The 23391-nt window shown below is 38.0% G+C and overlaps 1 long non-coding RNA gene across 2 annotated transcripts in view; it reads right to left on the reverse strand.

The window, feature by feature from the left end:
* LOC137106594 (uncharacterized) overlaps window positions 1-23391 on the reverse strand; it is a 224861-nt gene that overhangs the window by 173329 nt on the left and 28141 nt on the right. For both annotated transcript variants that reach the window (XR_010911978.1, XR_010911979.1), the window contains exon 3: window positions 14673-14849. This is a non-coding gene — a long non-coding RNA (uncharacterized lncRNA). The remainder of the gene's footprint in view (window positions 1-14672; window positions 14850-23391) is intronic.

The following is a 23391-nucleotide window of genomic DNA, read 5'->3' on the forward strand; positions in this document are numbered from 1 at the left end:
AGTGATAAAAATCACAGAACTGTTGAGCCGATAGAAAAAGGAATAGGGAGATGGTTTGTGATAACAGAGAAGGTTGTGCTATAACCACAGAATGGTTGAATAGAGATGATGGAAAGGGGATTTCTATAAGGTTAAATCAGCTTTACACAGAGATTCAGAGAATATTAGCTGACCAAGATACTCTGATTACAAAAAGCTGTTCTCTCTTTTTTGGGGGGGGGGAGATTCTACTTTAAGATTCTACTCTATTTGTGTAATTTTCAGCCTGATTTCGTACCGACTTTGGTGTAACTGGGGAAATAATGTTTCCCTAATACTCTACCCCAGTTTTAGAAACCAGCTTTCCTGTTTACATGACAGTTAAGAAACTTGCTTTCTAAAAAAAAGAGAAAGACGGCTGTAACCTATATAGTATTTAAGTCTATGAAAACACAAAGAATGTCCAAGTTAAGCCAGGTAAAATATAGAATAAAATCTTTGTCTATTTTGGCGCTTTGTCCAACTACCAGTGTTTGTTCTCACCTTAAAACTTAACTTTTGCAAAACAGACACCAGAGGGAGTAAATCTGAGAACGCTGGCTTGGCATTATAGTGTGTACAGGGAAAATGAAGCCTTGTAGAAACACTGCTAAATCTATGACAAAACAGATGGTTGCAGTAGCTTGGCATTTCACCCTTAAAAGCAGCTGGACTTGCTTGCATGTCCTCAGACTTGCAGTTTGGTCTGTTTTTTCCTCATGCAGTTCTGCTATGTGATGAAGCAAAAACTCTAAACTTTGCGTAAAAGTCTGCTGGTCATAAACTACACATGGAGCCAAAACTGATGTATTTTACAATTTCTCTCTCTTGTTTTTTTGGCGCTGGCTTGCTCCTCTGTCCTCTTATGCATCCAAAGCTGGGCCACCTGGTGTGGGACCAAGTCATTTTTGCACAAAAGCTGTGTTTTAGAACTTTGTCAGTTTAACATAAATGTATTCTGAAAGGCACAGAAACAGTACAGTATGTTTTTGGCCACAGCTGGGTCCAGGACAGAGGAACAGACTGGACTAAATGGCATAAATCCATTTAATTTTTAAAGGTAATTGGCAAAGACCGTGTGTTGAAAGAGAGCCCCGACATAGAAAGACATACAAAGTTATGAGGGTCTAGATCAGGGTCAATTATAATTTAAGGAGGTCTGGATAGAGAACATTTCCTCGTTTAACGGTCCACAGCATCATCATGTTCAAGTTCCATTATAATTTAGTTATACATTACAATTAACTTTTATATATTGAATGTTTTTCAGGTTTTGGCTGCTGGTGACCTTTGTAGTCCCTTTTTACTGAAACAGTCTCCATCTAAGTGAGGCTATTTGGAATTAGACTTACTTCATGTTAGGCAGAATAATCCATTACTTATCCGTTAAGTTTCTAATTTTAAGCAAAGTTGGTTCGGGCTCCAGATTTATTTCCAATAAGATAACTTCACTAAACCAATAAAAAAGATCTGTACTGACCATTAAAAAAAAAAAAAAAAAAAAAAAAAAAAAGAGTAAATTTTTCTGCACTCAAAACTACTGAAAAAACCTGAAGTGTAGAACAAAACTGGATTTATTTTTTAATCATCAGATCATTTGACATTAGTGGACAGTTCATGCATAAAGATAAAATATTACATGCTTTTAGAACAAACTAATAGTGAAAATCACTAATATCCAGTTTCAAGAAACTGCAGATACCACTTTTCAAAACTTGTGTAAAACTTTTGTCTTTTCAGCCAAAGCACAAATATCGTGTTACCTAACACTGCATTAGCTACAGTTTTACAATAACTCGTACAAGCATGACCCTAAAACTTTGTTTTAGAAACACTCTCGACACAAAACACCTAGAGGCGACAGGAAATGCAATAAATGGAAAAGGATGATAAGAGATATGAAAACTTTTCCCATATGAACTTTGCTAAACTAGGCCAAAACTAACACCAAGCAATAAATCATACCAATTTCCAACAAATAACTTGATAATAGTCAAAGATACAGTATAAAAGTAGAGATGAAGCCCTGTATGTCCTTCCCATACCTTCAGGCTCACTTCCTTTCCTTTAAAAGCATTGAAGAAACTATACTGGCAGTTTACAGGTCCATTAAATCAACAGGAATAGTGGTGGACAGTAGAGGGGAGAGGTATTACATTTGTGTTATTGGTCAAATATCGCTGGCCTGTGAAGGAAAAGGGTGATATCCTGCATAGGCTGAGCAAATGGAGAAAGCGAGAGGGGGGGCTGGGGTGTCACAGCTATGTCCTTTCTGATAAGTGAGTTTTCACTTGCCTTCAACCCCTTCCCTACTGTAATAAGAGTTGACACCTATTTGTGACATATGGCTATATCTCTGATTGCCTGGGGCATGATAGCATCCCGACGCTCCGTTCAGCTGGCGAATGAGTGGTAGCGAGAGTGAGTGATGGAGAAATAGGGGGGTTTGTGGCTCAAATACAGCGATCACCGTGATTTTATTTCTGTGGGAGATATGAAGGTTCAGTGGGTGGGGGTCTATTTATTCACATTTTTATTTGCTAGCCGCTGGTGGCATTGAGTGTTGCAGGGCAGAGGAGAAATGCTTCTGTAGGGCAACTTCCACCAACTGTGCGATCCCCAGGTGTTCCCAAACCAGATGTGAGGTATATTCCCTGCAGCTCAATTTTGTCCAGTCCTGGGGTTCCTTCACAGGTGGCCATGCTTATTATACCTCCAGTGGGATGTGACCAGGAGAGAAAGTTATTATTGGAGCACTGAACCACCTCAGATGTGTTGTCTAAAGATGGAAAAGGAGTGGCACTAATCTCTAGTCCTCCTGGATTGAACAATTTAACCTATTTAACTGATAAGTTTAGGCCCTGCTGAGCTATGTATTTTAGTGAGGGCAACATGAAAATATAAATTGCTGTACTAGGCAAATATGAAGTCTTTATGGTCATCCCTTTTGTTGAACTGTAGAGGAGGTGAAGCCAATTTTTTTCTTTACACTAATTTTGTTACCTTTAAATCAATTTTTATTATTATTTTTTTTTACAGCATGTACTTAGCGTTTTTAAGCCATTGCTTGCATGTTGTTTGCATGTTACATAGCAACGCTATGGAATGCAGACTGGTGGAAAACATTTCAAGCAAAGACTCTTTTTAAGTGGTTCTTGAAATTCTCCAGAAAAAGCATCTGTATTCCTGTCAGGTTCTTCACTGTGGTCAGTCACTACTGCTCTTTTTCATTCTTAGCCTCATTTTCCCTCGTGGGATGCTGCTAACATCATTAGAGTGCCTTGCATTCCACAATCACTAGGTAATCATTACAAAGTAATCTTCAAGGACTGATGCTTGCATGCCTTCAGAGCTATTAAAGTACAGTTTTAAAGCTGTAGGCTGATCAGGCCATAAATACGTGTTGATATCAAAATTCTATCCATGAAAATCAGAAAGAGGACAAGACACAAGGTGCAGGCCTGTCAACACACTGACCTTGAACCATTTGACTGATGCAGGGCAGAGCAACAGACCATAAGACCTCATACATCATCTCATACCAAGGTACATGACAGAAGCTAGTTGTTTTTTTTTTTTTTTAAAAAGAGTCTGAACTCTCAGATGAGCCTTTATTACATTATCAACATGCACCACCTTCTGGCACAGGTTATTAATAGGTATGGATGAGACCTGTGAGTGGCTGATAACATTTAAAGAGGCCATATTATGCATAATTTAAAGTTTATATTTTTTTAATTTAGAGCTCTGCTAAAACAGTTTTTGATGATTTACTGTTTAGCTCCTTTTTTTATATATAAATAATGGGACATTGTGCAGTATTTCCTTTCAGCTCTGTATTAAACATTTTTTTAGCTCCTATCGGTTTAAGGACCCCTGATCCTGAGTGTTCTGAATGACCAGCTTGTGGAAGTCTGCTGTTGGGCCGAGCAGATTGGTGAGCAATGGATGTAATATAAAAATAGGTGGGCACGAATGTATACTTTGGGGGCCTTTGGAACCAAAATGGTGGTCAAGCCCATTGCTTCAGATACTGCTATGGAACACTACACAACAACACTGGACTTGAAAGGGTAATATCAATCATACAGTTTTACAAATCCAATAAATTACACACCTTTTTTAACCTTTACAAGCAGAGCGCTACTTTGTCCTCTCAGTCAAATATAACCACACCCCAAAGCCCCCAACCGAAGCCATTATTGGTTCCAAACCGGCAAAAAGTTGTTCCTTCTCTAGAACCTGTTTTCATGGCCCAGAGTCAGTTCTTTTGCTGTCAAAATGCAAAGGACTCGTTTTATGTAGGCAATAGCTTGGAGCCACCTCGGTGGAAAAGGGGTATGAGACGCCATGAGATTTGACACACCATTAGTATTTAATACGCTAGATTAAATGATTTTGAGTCTCATGCTGCAGCTACTTTTATTTCCCAAATCAGCACATTGTAGCTTTGAGTTAAAAGAAAAAACTTTAAAAATACTTAAAAAGTCATATTATGCTTTTTTAAAGCACCACACTTTCTGGTTAAGTCCATTGTCAACAAATTATTTTGAATTTATTTTTGAATTTATTCCCAATTTAGGTAGCGAAAGGCTACATTTGTTCAAAAATAAGTATTCAAACCAATACGTTTAAGTCTCCTCTTGTGCACGTCCTTCAACACACAGAGCAGAGCAGAAGTTTGACACTTGGGTTTACAGATCAATAGCTGCTCCTGTGTAGCATCTGCTATAATAAAACACTCATCACTCTGTATGATTATTGGGTAACATCTAATAGACCCAGCTAAGAAGGTAACCAAGGTAAGATAGCAATAGATGTACAAGAATGTTTTCATCTGTAGGTTCTCTGGTACTGATAGTTTTAAATGTAAGAGTTAAATTAAAGATAAGACACTGAAGATAGAACCGGAGATAGGAAAAAATGGACACAATAAAGACCCACATACTGTGTTATCTCATTAAAATACACAGAACTCTACTATCGTCCCTTTTATCGGTAGCTGAGCAAAAATGTGTTTAGTAACTTAAAACAAAAACCAGTTTATGACAATAAATACAACATTTAAATACATTTAAATAAAAGCCTGGAAGAAGGGAAAAGCTCTTTAAAATGAAAATCTTTAGATGACTACCACATAGAATGTTGTTATTTCTTCCCATTGTATATGAGCAACTTGAAAAAGTATAATGCTATAGAATGGTGGTATACCATTGATAACTGAACTTTAGAAACATTTTAATCAATTAACCATTACTTTGAACTATTTCAAATGTTAGATGGACATTTGAAATAAAGTAATAACTTGACAAAACTGTTACATAAGGTTCAGAGTTTTCTGTGATTTGCTTCCTGTTTTTATACACTCTCAAAAACAAGATATACTGTTCTCCTAAGGTGTGTGGAACTCTTTTTTCCTTTAGCATCTTTTAATCTTTCACACTTTAATGAATTAATTAATGTAGTCTGCAATATTTTCATGTATTGTTTATTCTGTGGCAACTATAGAAGTATTGCTGGGGTACAAGTACCTGTGTCTCAGAATCACTAATATAGTATATTGTTATTGTGATAGTTTTCAAGAGCAGACTGCAATATTGAGAGGCTTCTTCAACGTACCGGCCTTCTTAAAATAAATAAAGTAGGCAAGGAACATACTGTGGAACATAGAAAACATTTGTTAATCAGAAAGACCTTTTGTGTTTAAAATCTTTAAGGTCTCTTCCGAGAACATCCTGAATCACAGAGGCAGCAAAGAACCCAATTCCTACCACAACTTGAATTCATTCCTTTTCATTAACCTCAAACTCTGATAAAGCTCTACAACTTCAAGCTAATGGTTTAAGGCTGATTAATGTTAAACCATCAAGCTTAGAAGCAAGTACTGTCTCCTGACCTTACAACCTGTAATGAAATGCATCTTCAGCCTAAAGTGAAAAGAAGTGCTACAATGAAATGTGAGTCTGTTATTTGCTTCATGTACAGTGGAATATTGTACTGCAGTATATTCTCTCTTTTTTTCTCCTCATGGCAGTAAGGTTAGAAAAAGTCCTGTTCCTGCTGGGACACAGGTGGTGCCTGAGGTGACAGACGCCAACAGTTCCTGGCCACACTTAAGACTCCTTCAACAGCACTGACCTTTACTCAACACGAGACAGCGTACTGCATATTTTTATTGTGTGCTTTCAAAAGCCTCCATAAGGGTCTAAAATGCCTTGTGTTGCCCTGCCATTGATTTCTACGTCTCTGTTAAAGAACACTGCTGTGATGATAAAGTCAGAGTAAAACCAACATTTTTATTTCTGTTTAAGCAACTGTGCTTCAGTCAATGTTGAGCCATAGTTAATAGCAAGTTAATGACAGTATCAAACCTCTGTGGCAAACTGAAATCATCACGTTCTGATTAGGATTCATCAAAGGCATCTCAATTTGCAAACCTATCCATTGACACCAGAGAACTTTTCCATCTAATGAAGCACTTCATATTATTGCCCTGCTAGTACATTGCTCAACTAAACTCCTGGGGGGGGGGGCTGGGAGGACAGACAAAATAAATAAATAAATGTCTCCAAAGTATCCTCATCACTTTCATTTCATCACCTTTCTTCCGTATTGCCCTCCAGATCCCAGAGAATATTCACCTAATCAGATTTATAATTTATCCCATTTAAATTCAGTTGACTTTCTCAAACACTAAGAGATGGTGGGTGGAGAATGACAGACGGAGAGAGAAGCAATTTATAATCTATAGAAGAAAGACACCTAGTGTGGGTGACCTCTATTTGAATGAATAAAGATTGGCTCTTTATATGTTCTATTATTTTGTTATTTCTAATGAACATAAATTATGAATAGTTACTGAATTGAACTCAAAAATCACAGAGCAGCTTCTCCTGATCATTTGACATCATTAAAATATTAAAATTCGTAATTGTAGAACAGATGCATAGCTGTCAAACGATATATTTAACTATACTGTATATATTTTATCACTTTACACTAGTGTATGATTATGTTATGCTTGCAGCATCGACTGTGCCAGTGAGTAAACCCAAACCCCAAGTTCATTTTAGATTTACCTAATTCCATAATCACTAGAATAATACAATCTTCTAGATATCACAAGGACTAACTGACACATTTATGTGATTTGAGTCAAACAGTCCTCTAACAATTTGATGAGGAAAAGTTGAATGAGTAACAGGGTGTGTTTAAATTCATCACTGATCAGTTACATTTATGAAAATATCTCAAAGTCTCCAGTTTAATAAACTGGGCACTCATATTCATATTTTGACTCATACTTTCCTAACGGCTAAACAATTTCATTAGCATGAAAAACAATGTCAAATATTTGTTCATCCATTTTTTAAAGGAAGCCTTCTTGGCAAATTAGTCAAAAATGATAGCAATGGAGTATGTGGTATAATGTCCTTAACATTTTGTTGAATAACACTACATTTATTAAAGCTCATTGCAGATTTTATTCTTATTATGCACATATAATGCAGCTAAAGTTAGGATTCAGGATTTAAAGAACTTTAATAATGAAAATGACATTGCAAATACTAATAAAAACCTTGGACATCTATGAATAAGAACAAAAAATGAAAAAAAAAAAACAAAAAACAAACAACAAAAAACTAAAAGATCAATAGGTGTGGCGCGGCAGTGACTCAGCGGGTAGAGTGTCCACCTATTGACCGTAGGGTCGGAGGTTTGCGCCCTGCTCTTTCTGAGAGCATGTCAAAGTGCCCCTGGGCAGGACACTGAGCCCCCAAAAGCCAATCTCCATCTCCAGCCGTGCAGTGCCTGTCCCAAGCCAGGTAGAAATTGGGGAGGGTTAGGAAGGGACAAATCTATGCCAAACCAATATGCGAACAAATGATCTGCTGTGGTGACCCTGAACTCACAGGATAAAAGATGAATAAGTGTGGTTTATGGTAGACTGTGGTAGTATGCGCTGCAAAGAACAGTGATGACCGAATGACATAAATAATGTTTGTAATGACGGCCAATGATGGTCTGGTTTAATATCAACTTTTTAATCTGTAGCAGGGCTCAACATTAACACCTGCCAACTTCCTAAATGCAGGGGAATTTCAGCAGTGGTGGGTACCACAGTTTGGTTACACCCACTTTGGTGGGTTATATTCTATATTATACATTATGTAATGTATAGTTTCAATTGACTAAAAAGCCATCTGAAAGAATTTCAACATGACACTATGACATTACTACACCCATAAGCACTACCTGCACAGTGTTTGCTCATTGGACCCTCATGAAGCCCATTGCCTTGGGCTTTCCCACCAACAACCGCTAATGACACATGGCATTTTAAACAAGCTGTCCCTGCGTAGAACATAGTGGAGATTTGAACCGGAGGATACATGTGGTTGCATGTAAAGGTGTAACAAAAACCTGCCTGTCACCATAATTGCATTATCGACTTATTGTATATTTGGTTGTGACTTTGACAGGTTTAGTTAACCTTGGTATTGTTTTTTGGTAAGTGCCCCAAGCGCAATGTCATGAACAAATGCTATTCAGCAAGCAAATCGTACATCTGATTGAATGTTTACCTATATGTACCTCAAACTCAGGGTGGTAGTTGAAGTGGACATTCCTCTCTCCTTGTTGTAACTGGACTGTAACTACACCATTATGTCTTGTGCATGGGTTTACGTTAAAACAACAACAACAACACACCAATATAGTGTCTGCTTCAGTAAAAAAAACTCCAAGTCTACTGCGTCTTTCAGGCAATGTGTGTTCAGTGACAGGTACTGCACCAAGGGGGGAGGGAAGGATGTCTGTTTTGTAGTTTTTTTCTATCCTAATCATCTCTATCCAATTTTTCCAAGTTTCTATTCTTCTTTTAAAGTTTCTAAATTTCTATTGAAAATGCAGAATAGCTACAAACCTTGGAAAACCATAAGCCACAAAATTATGAAAGTCACCCTTTACATTCCAAATATCAAAACCATGGGGTTTCCTGATATAAATACACTAGTTAGAATAATGTCTAGTGCATGAATTTGGGGCAATATGGCTACAGCACTGCAGTGAGAACATGAAAATTAGCACCCATGTAAAATGATGTGCTTTGAAGCTATAAATCCATCGTGTTTGTGGGGAGCAAACCAATATTCTAGTAAGCCTACAGCGAAATAAAGTAGATGTAAGCTGATAGATCTAAATCCATCACAAGCAAACACACACACATACAAACACACACCTAAACTCGCATTGATGAATATGCTCAGTGCATCCTGTTTTCTAATGAAATGGACACAGGGTTAACAGGGAGTATCCATTTAACTATGACATTTACCCTCAACTTAGATGTTCACTTAACACACACACAAGCACCTTTTGGCAGATTGTGACAGCTCATCAGGCCCTTAATTGATGTTATCTTGACCCTTGCAGGTTATCTGTATTCAAAGTACCCTCTGAGCTGTCTAATACATCAGTCTTTACCCCTCATCATATGAAATGTAGACAGAAATGCTTTTACTTAAATATTTGGTGCCACTTCTATTACACCGTTTATGAGGTGTGAAGCTTTCATACAAAGATTTAAAACTTTGAAACAATTGTTTGTTTGTTTTTTGGAAAATACACAGCATAACATTTCTACAGACTACTATAGAGAGACACTATATTTCCAGAGCTGCATGGCATGACAGAAATCTGTTTTCCTAGTTCCAAATTGGATTAGCAAAATGTTGTCCCACTGAGTATGGAAAGGAGAGCAGGCGTGTGGAAAATGTTCTTCAATAAGAGGAATCTTCTGGGTGACACAAATCACACTGAGAGGCATAGCTGCCTGCATTGTTGGCCACCATGCCAGGATGACAAGCCTAAACGCAGACATAAATTCATACGCACGCACACACAATCAGGGACCTGCCATATGTGCTGTACATGCAGAGAAAAGGCGAATGTAAGAAAAGAGAACACACGCACAACTAAATGTCATGCGCACACGCACAAACACACACACACAAATAGGCTTTCTTGACAAAGACAAGGGTGTGAAATGAGTCCATGACATGTTGCACTGTGGGAAGGATTTTAACACATGCCCACACACTGGCGAGCGGTCATGGCCCCTAACTGTGAGCTGGTCACAGCAGCTTGGGAGGCTGATTGAAAACAATTACCTCCATTTTCTCACACTCAGAACTGAGTCTTGAAGCTCCAGCTCTGCTGGAAAAGTTTTTGAGTTGAACAGCGAGTTGAACTTTGTTTTCTTATAAGTCCTTCAGCTGTTCATTTACACTATATGCCATCTCATCAAGGATGCTCCTTTTTATCAGTTTTGGCACTGTCAGTGATTAAATCAATGTCAAGTTAAGCAAAATGCCCAGATGTGTATCTTAAAATAGATAAATGACCTGACTTATCATTCCCTCTAAGTGTAGCACAAATCAAACCTCCACAGCTGAAAAAGGTGCATTGAGATGTCTCAAAAGGACAAAGTAAAACAAATCCCACTACTGCAACAGTAAGGAGATGGTTGCTAGTTGCTAGATAGTTTTTGAACAAGGCTCGCCCTTATTATTGCTTGATTAATACATTTTGCAGCATTATTTACAACAATCCCATGACTTCTACCTGAAGCACTGGGCAGAGTGTGGCAGACTGTAGCAGAGCAGGCAGAGGGAGAGCTGGAAAAGCTGAGTGGACGGATTTTGAGACGATTAACCACTAGCTAAAGTTTATGCATGGCGATTAAGTAAATTTGATTAACAAACATGTTTTTTTTTTAAATTGTACTGTTTATATATGTGCACATTTATTAACCTTCACATTCATATACAATATGTAAATATAAATGCATTGGTTTGTTCATTGTCCACATCTTTCTTTAAGTTCTAAAAACTATTACCAAAATGCATACACAAACATAATGGTGTCACGCTCATTCAATATGCCATTTGTTATTTTTATTTTATACACGTTTGTTTTTGTAATGTGTAATTAGTAATGTGATATATTGTTAAGGTTTGTATAAACCTATTATGTTTTTTGTATTAACTGATTATGAAAAAAGTTGCACAAATTGATTAATAAGCTGTATATATAACCTCATTACCTTTTGTGACATGGTTTTCAACAGCACACAACTTATTGTCCATGATGCCCATTTGGATGTTGTGTAATTGTTATACTGCTCCACATTGGCAAATCAGTGTAATTTGTAAAATGCCACAATGAAGGAATGGCAGTCATCATCCCATCCACCCAGGATGAGTTTCATTAAAATCCAATCACTGGCAGCCCTGATATTGCAGGTAACATTTGGATGGATGGACCAGGGCCGATCGATGTGTCTCTCTCCTGATTTCAGAGTTGCTTTAATCTCATTCCGTGTGTTGGCTTATTGCATGATTGTTAGGATTAAAAACTGTAAGATGCCCTTTAGGAATGTTTGTTGTGTTTACCTTGGAAATTGCTAGAGAGCAAAGTGACAGTATCAACAAATAAAACATTTCTCTGGGTTAGTCATTGCACGAAAATTCTGTAACTGCCTTGAATGAAACCAAATACTTGCACGCAGCTTTGAAGTTTAGACATTTCAGAATCACTTCTACCTTTTGAAGGTCATCTACTCATCATGGACCGAGACTGTTTCTGCACAAAAGAAACAGTCTCTCCTATTATCCATTTAGCAGTTAGAAGTGTTGGCTTGTACTGACTGAACTGCTAGAAAAAAGGCTGTTTCATTGTTCTGCTGAAACCTTGAAAAGTAAAGTGGATATAGCACAAAAAAGCCATCAAACATTCTCACAGAATTATCTAATGACTTCACAAAATGTTTAACATGGAGTGTGTTTACATACACTTAAGAAACCTGGTTACCAGAAATCCATCCAAATCATAGCAGAAGAGTAACCACCAACATTTCTCCACCAACACTGACTTATTTTGGAAGCCTGGCGGACAGATTTTAACTATATAGTGACAGAAAACATTGCTTACTGACTTTCAGTTTTTGTGTGTGTGTGTGTGTGTGTGTGTGTGTGTGTGTGTGTGTGTGTGTGTGTGTGTGTGTGTGTGTGTGTGTGTGTGCGCGCGCGCGTCGCAGCAGAGTGACAGCACAGGGGAAGAGAAAGGGAAAAAAAGGAAAACAGACAGCTGGTCCACAAGGGGAATTGTCTGAATTATAAAATTTGTAGGGGAAAGTGACTTTAGTTAAATTTTATGTCAAACTTTAGGCAGACTTTGTTTTACAAAATGAGACAGCATCGCCCTGTTTACTCAGCTATGTGCTCCTATCTGTTGCCTTTTGTCATGCACATGCACAGTTGGAAAACGCCAATAAGAAACCTGGTTACGTGTATACATGGCAGAGAAAACAACGTTCTCCGACAGAAATCTACCTGGAGAAAACCAGTTTTCCCTAATTCCTTAATTTCGAAATCAAGTTTTCCTGTTTACATGACAGTTAAGAAATCAGCTTTTCAGACAAAGCAGACTGTAACCTTGTTACATAAGTCCATGTAAAAGCACTCATGGTGTGTCTGACTTTTTTCTAGAAGCTGTTTGAATGGTTAGAAGTATGAGGTAATTAAAGTTGTGAAGAGAAGTTTTTGTTTTCCCAAGATAATTACTTTAGTTTTTTTTTCTCCTCAGAAAATTTCTCATTTCTAACTTAGTTTCTAAAGTTGCCAAATGTTTAGTGCCTTATACAATATTATGAAGAAATACAGTTCAACAGATTCATAAAATGGAACGTCCACAATGACAACGCAGTAGAATCAACACCTCTGTACAATAGTTATGACAAAAACTAAACATATGCAGCACTGTTGTTAATATTTCTTGCAGAAATATAACTGGAATTAGACTGCAGTAGTCTTATCTAGATATACTTAATAACCTGGCAACTAAGTATATTGTAAACAAACTAGTGTGCAATTATTTATAAGTGTGTACAGTAACGCACAAAAATAGCAATATTAAATGGCCATATTTACATCTGTTGCTGTGCATATTATGGACTGATAAGAACAAGTGAAACAGGTCCTCAGTTGATAAACCCATTCAACCTGAATGCACTTCTGCTAGTTGCTGCTGCCTCAGCACTGGCGTAGAGCATTAACGGTTTAGCCTGCATTTTTCAGCTACTTCCATTTTAGAAACTGATAACTGCCCTAAAATGTAAAATCTGAAGATGCCATCTCCACTCCAATGCCAAAATGCTGATGTTTAGACTTTATTCATCGAAGGTTACGTTTTTATTTTACTGAGAGGTAGAATCTTAATAATTATTTTACACAGGCATCATGAAATACCAGTGTGTCGGACTTAGTATGAAATACACTACAGAAATAATAATTTGGTTACGTCTGTTTTTTATTTAAGTATATACAGTAGCTAATAATGAATACATCCATCTGGATGCAGTGCATGTAATAATAAGTATGTGATATTTTCTTTATCCCCTTAGGGAAAATAGTTAATCTATGCTAACACAAAAAACAGAGACTGAAATCCTGCCAACATTGATTCTTCACTGATCTTCATTCTCACAGGACATGTGTGGTGTAACTAAAAGTAAAGGCCTGAGGTATTTTTATTAATCTTAAAGGGCTCGTAGTAGTGGAAAAGGGAAAAATTGCTTTGGGTGGATTAGGGTGATGGTAGTGGGTGCCCTCCTGTGCTATAAAATTAATAAACGCGATCTCCTTGGTCTTTAAAGTAATTTAATAATTTTAGAAACTCGCACTGAGAGGGAGCAATTTTGAGCAAGTAATTATTATTTACATGTATGTTACAGTCAAAAGTAAAATTTAATAGACAAAGCCCACACCCAAGCCAATCTGAGTAGGTGGTCATGAATAATGCAAATTCTAGGTATGTAGCTTTGAATATTGAGACGAAGAAGAGATGTGAGGCTGGATTTAGAGAACGATCTTTTGAATAAAGTATCAAAGATATGTCAAAATGAATTCAGTATTTAAAATAAAATAAAAAATTCAAAATAAGCCCTAATCGCTGCAATTATTTTAAAATCTTATTTTAAAAGGTTTTGCACAAATGTATTTGTGTTTGTACGTGTATTCACAATCATATCATATCAAATCTAGTCATTCAGGCCAGAAGCTTCTTTGAATAAGCCATCCCACACTGCAGCAGACACTGAAGAGTTTTTCAGGATCCAGTAATATGCACCAACGTAGACTAAAAACTAATATTATTTGAAAATAGTTAATAAATATTTATCTGTTAAGCTAAAATTTCATTATGGTTGAGGGATGATTTTAATGCTTAGAATTTATTCAATTTAAAATTAAATACTAGAATTTTTTAAGCTTCTTTAAGATTGTTTTACATATTAGTAAATAGCATTAATGAAAAGATCTTTTTATTGTATCTGTATTTGAGAATATTAGAGGTGAATATGAATATCCTATATTATCCTCGCTACTGCTCCAAAAGCTCCAAATGTCTGAGTCTATTAAACTTCAGACTTAAGAGGGCCTGTGTGACAGAGGAGGGCAGGTGGATTTTAAACCTCTCTATAACCCTGTCAATGAAGCATCTTCACTTCACAGTGTGTGTGTGTGTGTGTGTGTGTGTGTGTGTGTGTGTGTAAACTAATTCCCATGTGCCAAACGTGTGTGTGCATGTCTCACCTTCAGTGATGGTCTGGGATTGCAGAAAAAGAAAGATGGGGTTGGAGGTTAATCTGAGGTTGGTACAGTTCATCAGATTCCTGAAGTGATGTGCGGCAGCATCCAGAGTAGGCCTGTTGAGCCTGGAGAGCTGAATACACAACTGCAGCATCAACACCTTCCAAGTTGCCATCAACACTGCAAAAAAGTAAACCAAAATATAGGATGTTTCTGGCAGTAGGAGGGATGAACTTTCCATTTAAAAATGTAAAACAGTGCACCTGGTTTCTCTGCTATGGCAGCCTTGTATGCAAGTACATGAGAAAAATGTAATACATATGATTTGCAGTTTCTGCATTAACCAAGCATCAGTGATGACAATCTTCAATGTAAATGGTAAATGCTCTGCACTTATATAGCGCTTTTCTACCTATTGGCACCCAAAGCACTTTAAACTGCTTCTTATTCACCCATTCGCACTCACAATCACACACACAGTCATACACCGGTGGGGGAGCTGCTATGCAGCAGACCAATGCTCACCAGGAGCAACTAAGTTGGGGTTCAGCATCTTGCTCAAGGACACTTCGACATGTGACTGGAGGAGCCAGGGATTGATTGAACCAACAACTGTGAGATTGGTGGACAACCGCTTTACCTTCCTGTGCCACAGTCATCCCAATGTGTGGACAGTAGTATGCAGCTATAGCACTGTTATTGTGCTCACTCATTTTAGCAACTTCAAACCCAGAGTGATCCAAAAGAAAATGGTTATATGTTTTACAACTACCAATCTTTGAACAACACAATCAGTAAGCAAAACAAGAATGAAATGCAAAGTTGTGTTATTTTGAGCCATGCTGGAGACATCAGGCACTCTTATCACATTGGTCCAGAATGAAATTCACAAGAACTTTAGACTTCAAACCCCTCACTGACGCCGACATTTGCATTTTTGAGTGAAGCTCCTAAATAACGACTGGTTAGATTTGCATGTAATAAATTTGGTGACCCCACATTTACCCTAGCAGCACAATGATTTGAAAGGGTTCTATTTGAGTATCTAAATACTGAACATGGTAAGTTTCTATGGCCAACCCTTACCATAATGCAACAGCAGCAGCAACTCCTCACAACATTTAGGCAAATTAATAAATGTATTATTATTATTATTATATTAAATTGTTTCTTTAATTCATTTAACTCATATGACAATGTTGTTCAATTAATTCTTGTAAGTGTGATCGGCAAAAAACAACAAAAAAACAACAACAAAGTGGGCGGTTGGCCAACCCAAAATCTATACTGGCTTCTTTCTGGCCACCCCCCACCCCCACAAAAAAATGGTCTAGCTGAGGCAACGTCAATGTCCTGTTTTCCTTCGACTGCCTTAACCTCACACAGCCACTGTGATGGCCGTAGACTGTCAGGCTTGTTAGCTGACAGATTTCCTACTAAAGTACAAGTGGAGTCTGTTATTAACATTACAATAATAACAGCAGAATACTTTAAGCTGCATTAACCCAAAGGTTAAAAAAAGAGCTTTGAAATGTGACTCAGATGACTCAGACACCGACTGCTTTGTGTGGCATTTTGTGGAGAGGGCATACAGTGTTGACAGTGACGACAGAAAATGCAAAAAGTGATTCCGATTAAGAATGCTAAGCCTCCAGAGGCACAGCCTCTTCTGCCTCCATATGAAAAGACCCAGAGTGAGACCTAGCATATGCTCTGTTGGATTAGAGGGGAAAATGACTTCTATCAAAAAAATCATTACAGCACCTCTTAGCCAATGTTCATGCAATGAGGACACTGAATGAATGAATAATTATAGCAAGGAGAAGCTGGAAGGAAGCTGAGATAAAGACAGAAAAAAACGGAGGGGGGGGGTGAGGTTGAAGGTATGAAAAACAGGTATTTAAAGTCTGATGTTCATGAATACTGCCATATACCTGACCTATATGGTTAGATGTGTCTGTGTCTCCTAATAACACATGCAGTGATCACTACATTTTCTTTTCACAAAGGGAGGAGGCTCAGTAAGTAGGATTAACAAAAACTTCTGAAAGAAAAGTCTTTTTATTGCAAAGGAGGCTCTATGAATACACCCAGGCCTATTACCAATAAGATCAATGAAGCATTCAAGTAATTCAGTAAACGTGTAAAATGAACAGATGAACAGCTCACATTGAATTAAGATTATTCTTCATTTGAATGTGTTGTTTATTTTTGGGTGGAACTGGTGCAAATCCAGACACAATGCAATTCAGTTTCCAAACGAAGTTCAATTTTATTGATTTCATTCTGAGTAAAATGAATTGCTCCTCCCACCTAAGGTGCTGTTCACTTTATTTTTGAAGAAAGGAGTAAATGGGGAATGTTGTGGGATAACTTTCACGTCCCTTGTGTCCAACTTGAAGGCCAACAATACTTGAATGAATGGCAATATTAAATTAAACATGAATTCAAAATATATAATCAATACAGCTCCTATTGCATATAAACAGCTACTACAGCATCTACAAATATGTGCCAAATGAGGAGACAAGTTCTTACCATTTCTGCTTAGTTCTAAACAAGGAAATACAGCCACAGCAGTGAGGCTTTGGACCACCACAAGTGTGAATGCGTTTGTTGCGATACTAAAACCACCCACATTCAATAATCTTCCAACTCCTAAAACATGCTAAATGCACCTCAGATGACAGGAAGAAAGCTCTTCCAAGCTGCTGTTCTTGTTTGATAAATAATGAGCATGACTCCAGGCTCAGAAAGTGTGACAAATTCAATCCAGAATGCTCCCTGAATCTTAATGTGTGAGTTTATGTCAGCACATACAGCACACATAGAACATTGCTTTACAAAATGGAGCCATAGATAAGAATTCAAGACATTTTTCAATACTAAAGTCAGACCACCTTAAAACATGAAGGACAACAAAGTTAAAGGTTGTTTATGCCAGAGTACCAAGGGGCAATCAATACCCATCATGAATAAGAGTATGAATGAGTTTAACTGCTTGAGGTGTGTTTAAAATATAAAAAGAAAAGCTTTTTAAACAGTCCATCCATCATACGCCTATAATTAGGGACAGTCTAAAAAAAATTTCTCTATGAGAAGAATGCCAGCGCAGACAGACCACACGATCAGGTGATGCTGTAGCGAAGCCGTCTCACACTGGTAAACAAAAACAACTTACAGTGTTGTGATCCAACTTATTCTTCTAAGTGTTTTATTTGTCTTTATTTTGGTACCTTCTCTCTCCTCAGTGCACACCTCTTCTACACCACCAATCTGCTTCATTTCCCACATTCAGTCCCTCCTACATGTATCCCACCTTTTTTCCTTTTTTTATAGCAATCTCACACTTTCTCCCCCTCTTCTCCATTTCTCTCTCCCCTGCTTGCTGCAGTGTTTTGCCACGGCTCTTACCTTTTCCCCTGTAGGGCTGTGTGTCTGCTGTAATGAATGTTACTTAATTGCCAACTGGGACCTGCAGCCTTAAATATAATTCTCAGGATACTTAACCTAGGTCACTATGAATGATAAATACAACTTAATAAATGGGCTTAGTCTAAGAGCTGAGAAGAAACAATTTCTCTCTTCAGAGCCCACCACAGCACAGGAGGGCATCCAATATACTAAAAGTGATTGTGGCAATAATTTGTATTTTGCACCCCATCACAGCTTCCTTCTAAATAATTTATGGGTAGCAGCAACATGTAGTGCTGCGTTGCTGGAGCGTTATTATGAACCTAAAATTTGAAAAAAAAAAAAAAAAGTTGATCTATTTTTGGCATTTTACAACATTGCTTTCTTTTGCATGCTCTATCCAAACAATTTGAGTCTTTTTGTAAGACTTTTTACAAATAAATAAATAACAAACATGAATATCACTCCTAACACCTGCAGATCAATAAGCTTTTTTGCACTTCAGCTTCCTTCATCCGGAAGTCTGTCAGTGTGTTTACATGCACTTCAGTTAACCGGGATACTTAGAGAAATCATCTTCCTTAAGTAATCAGGGAACAGTGTTTACACACACTTAAGAAAGCTGGTTATTAGAAATCCGTGTATACATGCAGCAGAAGAGCAAACTAACTTTCCCTCTACCTCAGACTTATTTTGGAAGCCTGGTGCACAGATTTTACCTGTGTAGTGACAGAAAAAGGTTTCTGACTTTGTGTGTGTGTGTGTGTGTGTTCATGTCGCAGCAGAATACAGAGGGAGAGAGGGAAAAAAAAGGGGGCTACGCAGCTGATCCACAGCAGGAACTGTCTAAGTTAAAAAAGTTTAAAAAATCCGCAGGGGAAAGTGACTTATCTAGACTTCTACGAGGCACTTTATGTTAGTTACTTTTGTTGGACATTAGAAAAACTTTATTTTAAAAATGAAGCAATATGGCCCACATTATGATCTCTCCTTACAATCAGCCTCTCACTCAGCTGTGTGTTCCTGTCTGCAGCCTTTTGTTATAGACATGCGCAGTTTGAAAAAGCCAATTAGAAACCTGGTTACCTGTATACGGGGCAAAGAAATCTGCATTCTCCAACGAAAACCAAGCTTCCCTAATCCCCTACCTCAAGACTAGCTTTCCCATTTACATAGCTGTTTCATTATACAATGAGACAATGAGACTACAGGGGTTAATGGGAGTATTACATATCATGCTGTCATACACAAAGACTCACTAATCCATTGTGTTTATACTCACAACCACGACTGTATATCACCTCACCGTGAGAAGAGAGGCTTTTGCAGAAGAGTTTTGCATGTTCCATCAAGTTACAAAATTGGAACTTTAGTGGTGATAATGTTGAAGATCAACAGCTTTTTACTTCTGGTGATTGTATTTATGCTTTAAACATCATTGGCCCATTGGCTTTTTGTTGAACCAAGGAGATGCTAATGTCTGGGTTGACCTACCAAAATACAGTATCCCTATAACACTATTATCTCTACTTGCTATCTAGCCCTTTTTCTCTAAAAGCCGCCATGGATTTTAAGCACTAAATCTGCCTTTATGGAAATGGTAACCTGCATAAGTACTACATTGTAACACGTGAGGACCATAGCAACAGTAACTAAGGGGAGCTAGGCTTAGCATGGCAATGAATATTCACTAACTCAAATTCCCCAGATTAAAGTTGGTCCTGTCACTAGTTAAAGAAAACCAAATGACATGCTGCAGTATGTATGTGGGTTTTATTTTTTTCCTTCTGTATATTAAAGAAACCCTCTTCCTCATACAACTGTGGGAATGCTCACCATGATTGTGGACAGCAAATTGACTGTACTGGTTATGACGCTCATGCATAATTGAAAGCACAGCAGGACTGGAGGAACTGGAGGGAATAGAAAAGAGGCACAGGGAGCAGTTAGTGTATCTGGCCAGTAGGACAACTTCGAACTTTGGCTGCACCTCTCCCCTCTTTTAATACATGCTGCAAATCCAAAGCCAGATCAAAGTTAGTGTAGCACTTATGAATAAAAAGGTACAATGCATTTGTCCAGCTGTGGAAAGAGAGGTCCTACAGTATGTAAGACAGAAAAGCAAAGCAAAACAAAGCAGCACTGTGGCCCTCAGCCTCCACGGGACCAAAACAACAGGCCCTGCCATTTCTCTTGGCAACCACTGGCAGAATCAATAGCTTGTGAAATTACATGCAGTCCATTATGATTTTAATGAAGTGATAATTTTTTTAAAAAGACAAGGGGGGGAAAATGTAGTTTATGAAAAGTTTATATTGAGCATTGAAGTTTTAGGGGTTTGTGTCCTGCATGCCCTAATCTTCGATCTCTGTCAAGTATTTACATTTTCTGCAATGGGAGCTTTTGGAAACGTGCACGCTCCTCCGGGAGGAGTTAAATATGCATCGATTTGATGCTATGATAAAAAGAGACATCCACATATTGTATGCTGGTGCCTTCTCCATGCTGGACTTTTTCTTGTCTTCCCAGACCAAGGCCTTCAAAACCTTTACGAACACTTCAAATTCTGCTTCATCAACCCCGGAGATAAGCAGGTATATTTAATTACTCATCCAGTTCAAGGAAATCAGAAATTTTTCGACCACATACTGATCTCATCTGATCATATTTGTTGCAAGCTATGGCCATGTTCATGTCTTAATACTATAACACACATAATAATACTCCCAGTCATGACCCTTAATTACCCTCGGATGTTTACATTCTTTCACTTTCACACCAGTCACGAGATGAAATATCATCCACCAGCCTGCTCACCAACTGTAAATTTTACGTACAATGACCTGGTGAATCAGACATTACACTAGGCACTAAGTAGCTTGCAGGTTCAAGTTTGTTTAGTGTCCAGGGAAACTGATTTCAACATTTACGTTCTCACATACAGCCCTACAAAGTAATGACTAGAAAGATCAAGGTTGCGTAGTTCATGTCTGAAAACAGATAAGATATTACACAGTTGGTGAGAAATTGTTATAGCTTATTATTACTCAGTTTACAACAAGACCCATCAAACAGCACTACCAGCAGTTCAGAGATACTCGCAATCGAAATGTTTTTTTAGGGGGAACTAATACTTCTAACCAACCTGAGAACTTAAATGTGATAAATGTTTATTACCCTAAACGATGGGTAGAGCAATTGGGAGTATAGCAGAGCACTGAGAGTGAGGGTTTGGTGGAGCAGAGTGGAGTGTTTCCAGTCAGGCTACATATTCAAGCTTTAACAGTTGTGTCTCTAGCACTCGTTTGAATTATCCAACACAAACTCCCTTAAACACAGGCTTTACAATCTCAACAATCTAACAAACCCCTGTGACACTCAAAACCACTAAGCTAATCAATTTAGTGTATGTATTCCTATATGTATTAATAAAACATAAATTACAATAAAAGATTCAGCATCCTACATCTTTAAGAAATATATGAATCTATGGTCTGATTCTTGGTACTCTCTCTCCACAAACTTCATAAACATAGTCTCTGGAAGTAACACATCAGTGCAAACAAAACCATTTGTTCTTGTTTCAGCCTTCTACCAAATGGTGCTTCCCCAGATAAACACCATTACAACAGCTTTATTCTCTTATTCGTACCCCGAGGAAACAAGACAAGGCAAGGAAATACAGTCTGATGTGATATGCCCAGCACAGATGCGTTTACAGTGTGTTATTAATCACAGGAAGATCATTTGCTTCTCAGAGTCACCCAGAAGCTTAATTTCATTTGTTCCCATCGATTTAACAGCCATTTCACAAACAGGGGGTGGTGTGAAGAGTGTGAGCTCAATACAAGCTATTGATCAGAAACTAAATGACCTTGTGTACACAGTGACCGTGGAAACCAACCAAGAGATGCAAAAGAAATTACATCATTCAAAGGTCTCGGCAGGGTAAACATGGTCTTGTTGAGATAAAACAATGGTTTAAAAAAATGGTCTGTTGATTTCTACAGTTTGTAAGATCAGATGGACAGATTGTAAGTGATGCAACAACGCATGCACAAACGAGCAACACAATGCACAGACACCTGCCCACATAAGCATCAACTTTCATCTCCACAGCGTAAATACTGTCTCTCATTTCATATTCACGCTTCGCACCACTCCTACTCCCCAGAGCATTGTCAAGACAACCGATTCCAAGGTGGCAACTTTCCGTGCTTCAGCTTTTATTTGGCACAGGGAGTAAATTATGAACACCTTGTGACCTTTGCCCCTCTCGCACATGAAGTACTTTCCCCATGCCGCCACATCACAGCTAACTAGAGCCTAGAGAGGGGGGGGGGGCACGCTCTCTTGGTGCACAAAAAAACACTGTTTACACAAATTACATGCTATAGGAGATGATTAACTACCCGGCTGAACTCAGGCTCCACTTTGGCAGCAGTCCCACAATGCAATTTATGAGTTTTTGTGCAGTTTGTGTGTGTGTGGTTGGAATAAGAGATGTGGGGGTTAATAGAATAATGAGACTGCAATGCTGTGAAGCCACCAAGCAGGAATTAGTGGCACTAAATGAACTGCTCTTTTGTTTGAGGCCGTTTGATTACTTGGGTGGCAGCACAGGGTGTTATTTCATTCATTTCTAATCCTAATCTTGTTATAGCATAACCCCCCCCTCCACAAATCCACGGTCTCAAACACACACTCACAGGTAAGTGCATGTGTACTTTTGGCTCTGTGTGCGCGTTAAGTAGGTGAGTGATGGATATATCTTGTTGCCTGGTTTACCTTATCAGCAGAAGGGCCAGTATGGGTTTCATCAGAAGGTTGATGAAGCTGAAGATACAGGTAAGCCAGGCAGCTTTTGAGGAGGGGAACACACACACAAAACAAGATTGGCTTGTCTTCACAGCAAAATAAATGATGGTGTTGAAGCTGTGATAGTCAAAGAAGAAAAGGGGGACTGCTTTTAAGGTGCAGCCCACTTGATAAGGGCTCCACTGTGATTAAAAAAGGTAAAAGAAAAAGGGAAACGCAGTGCTTAATGGACTTTTCACTGATGGAAAACTGTCAGGAACTTTCTTAAGTTGTGGGATTGGTAAATGAAAACATTTCAACATGAGCTACAAGATAATACTTGAATGCAGAAAGTGTTTTAAACATTTAGATTTGAAATTAATAGTAGATATTTTTTTTCACTATCAAAAGAAGATTAAGAGCTTATAAAATATATATCATTGGTAGCTGAGAGTTCCTGATTTTCACATTTGCTGCTATTCTGTTAAATAGTTTTCCAAATAAATCATTT

Source organism: Channa argus, chromosome 21 (assembly GCF_033026475.1).
Source record: "Channa argus isolate prfri chromosome 21, Channa argus male v1.0, whole genome shotgun sequence".
Lineage (NCBI taxonomy): Eukaryota > Metazoa > Chordata > Actinopteri > Anabantiformes > Channidae > Channa > Channa argus.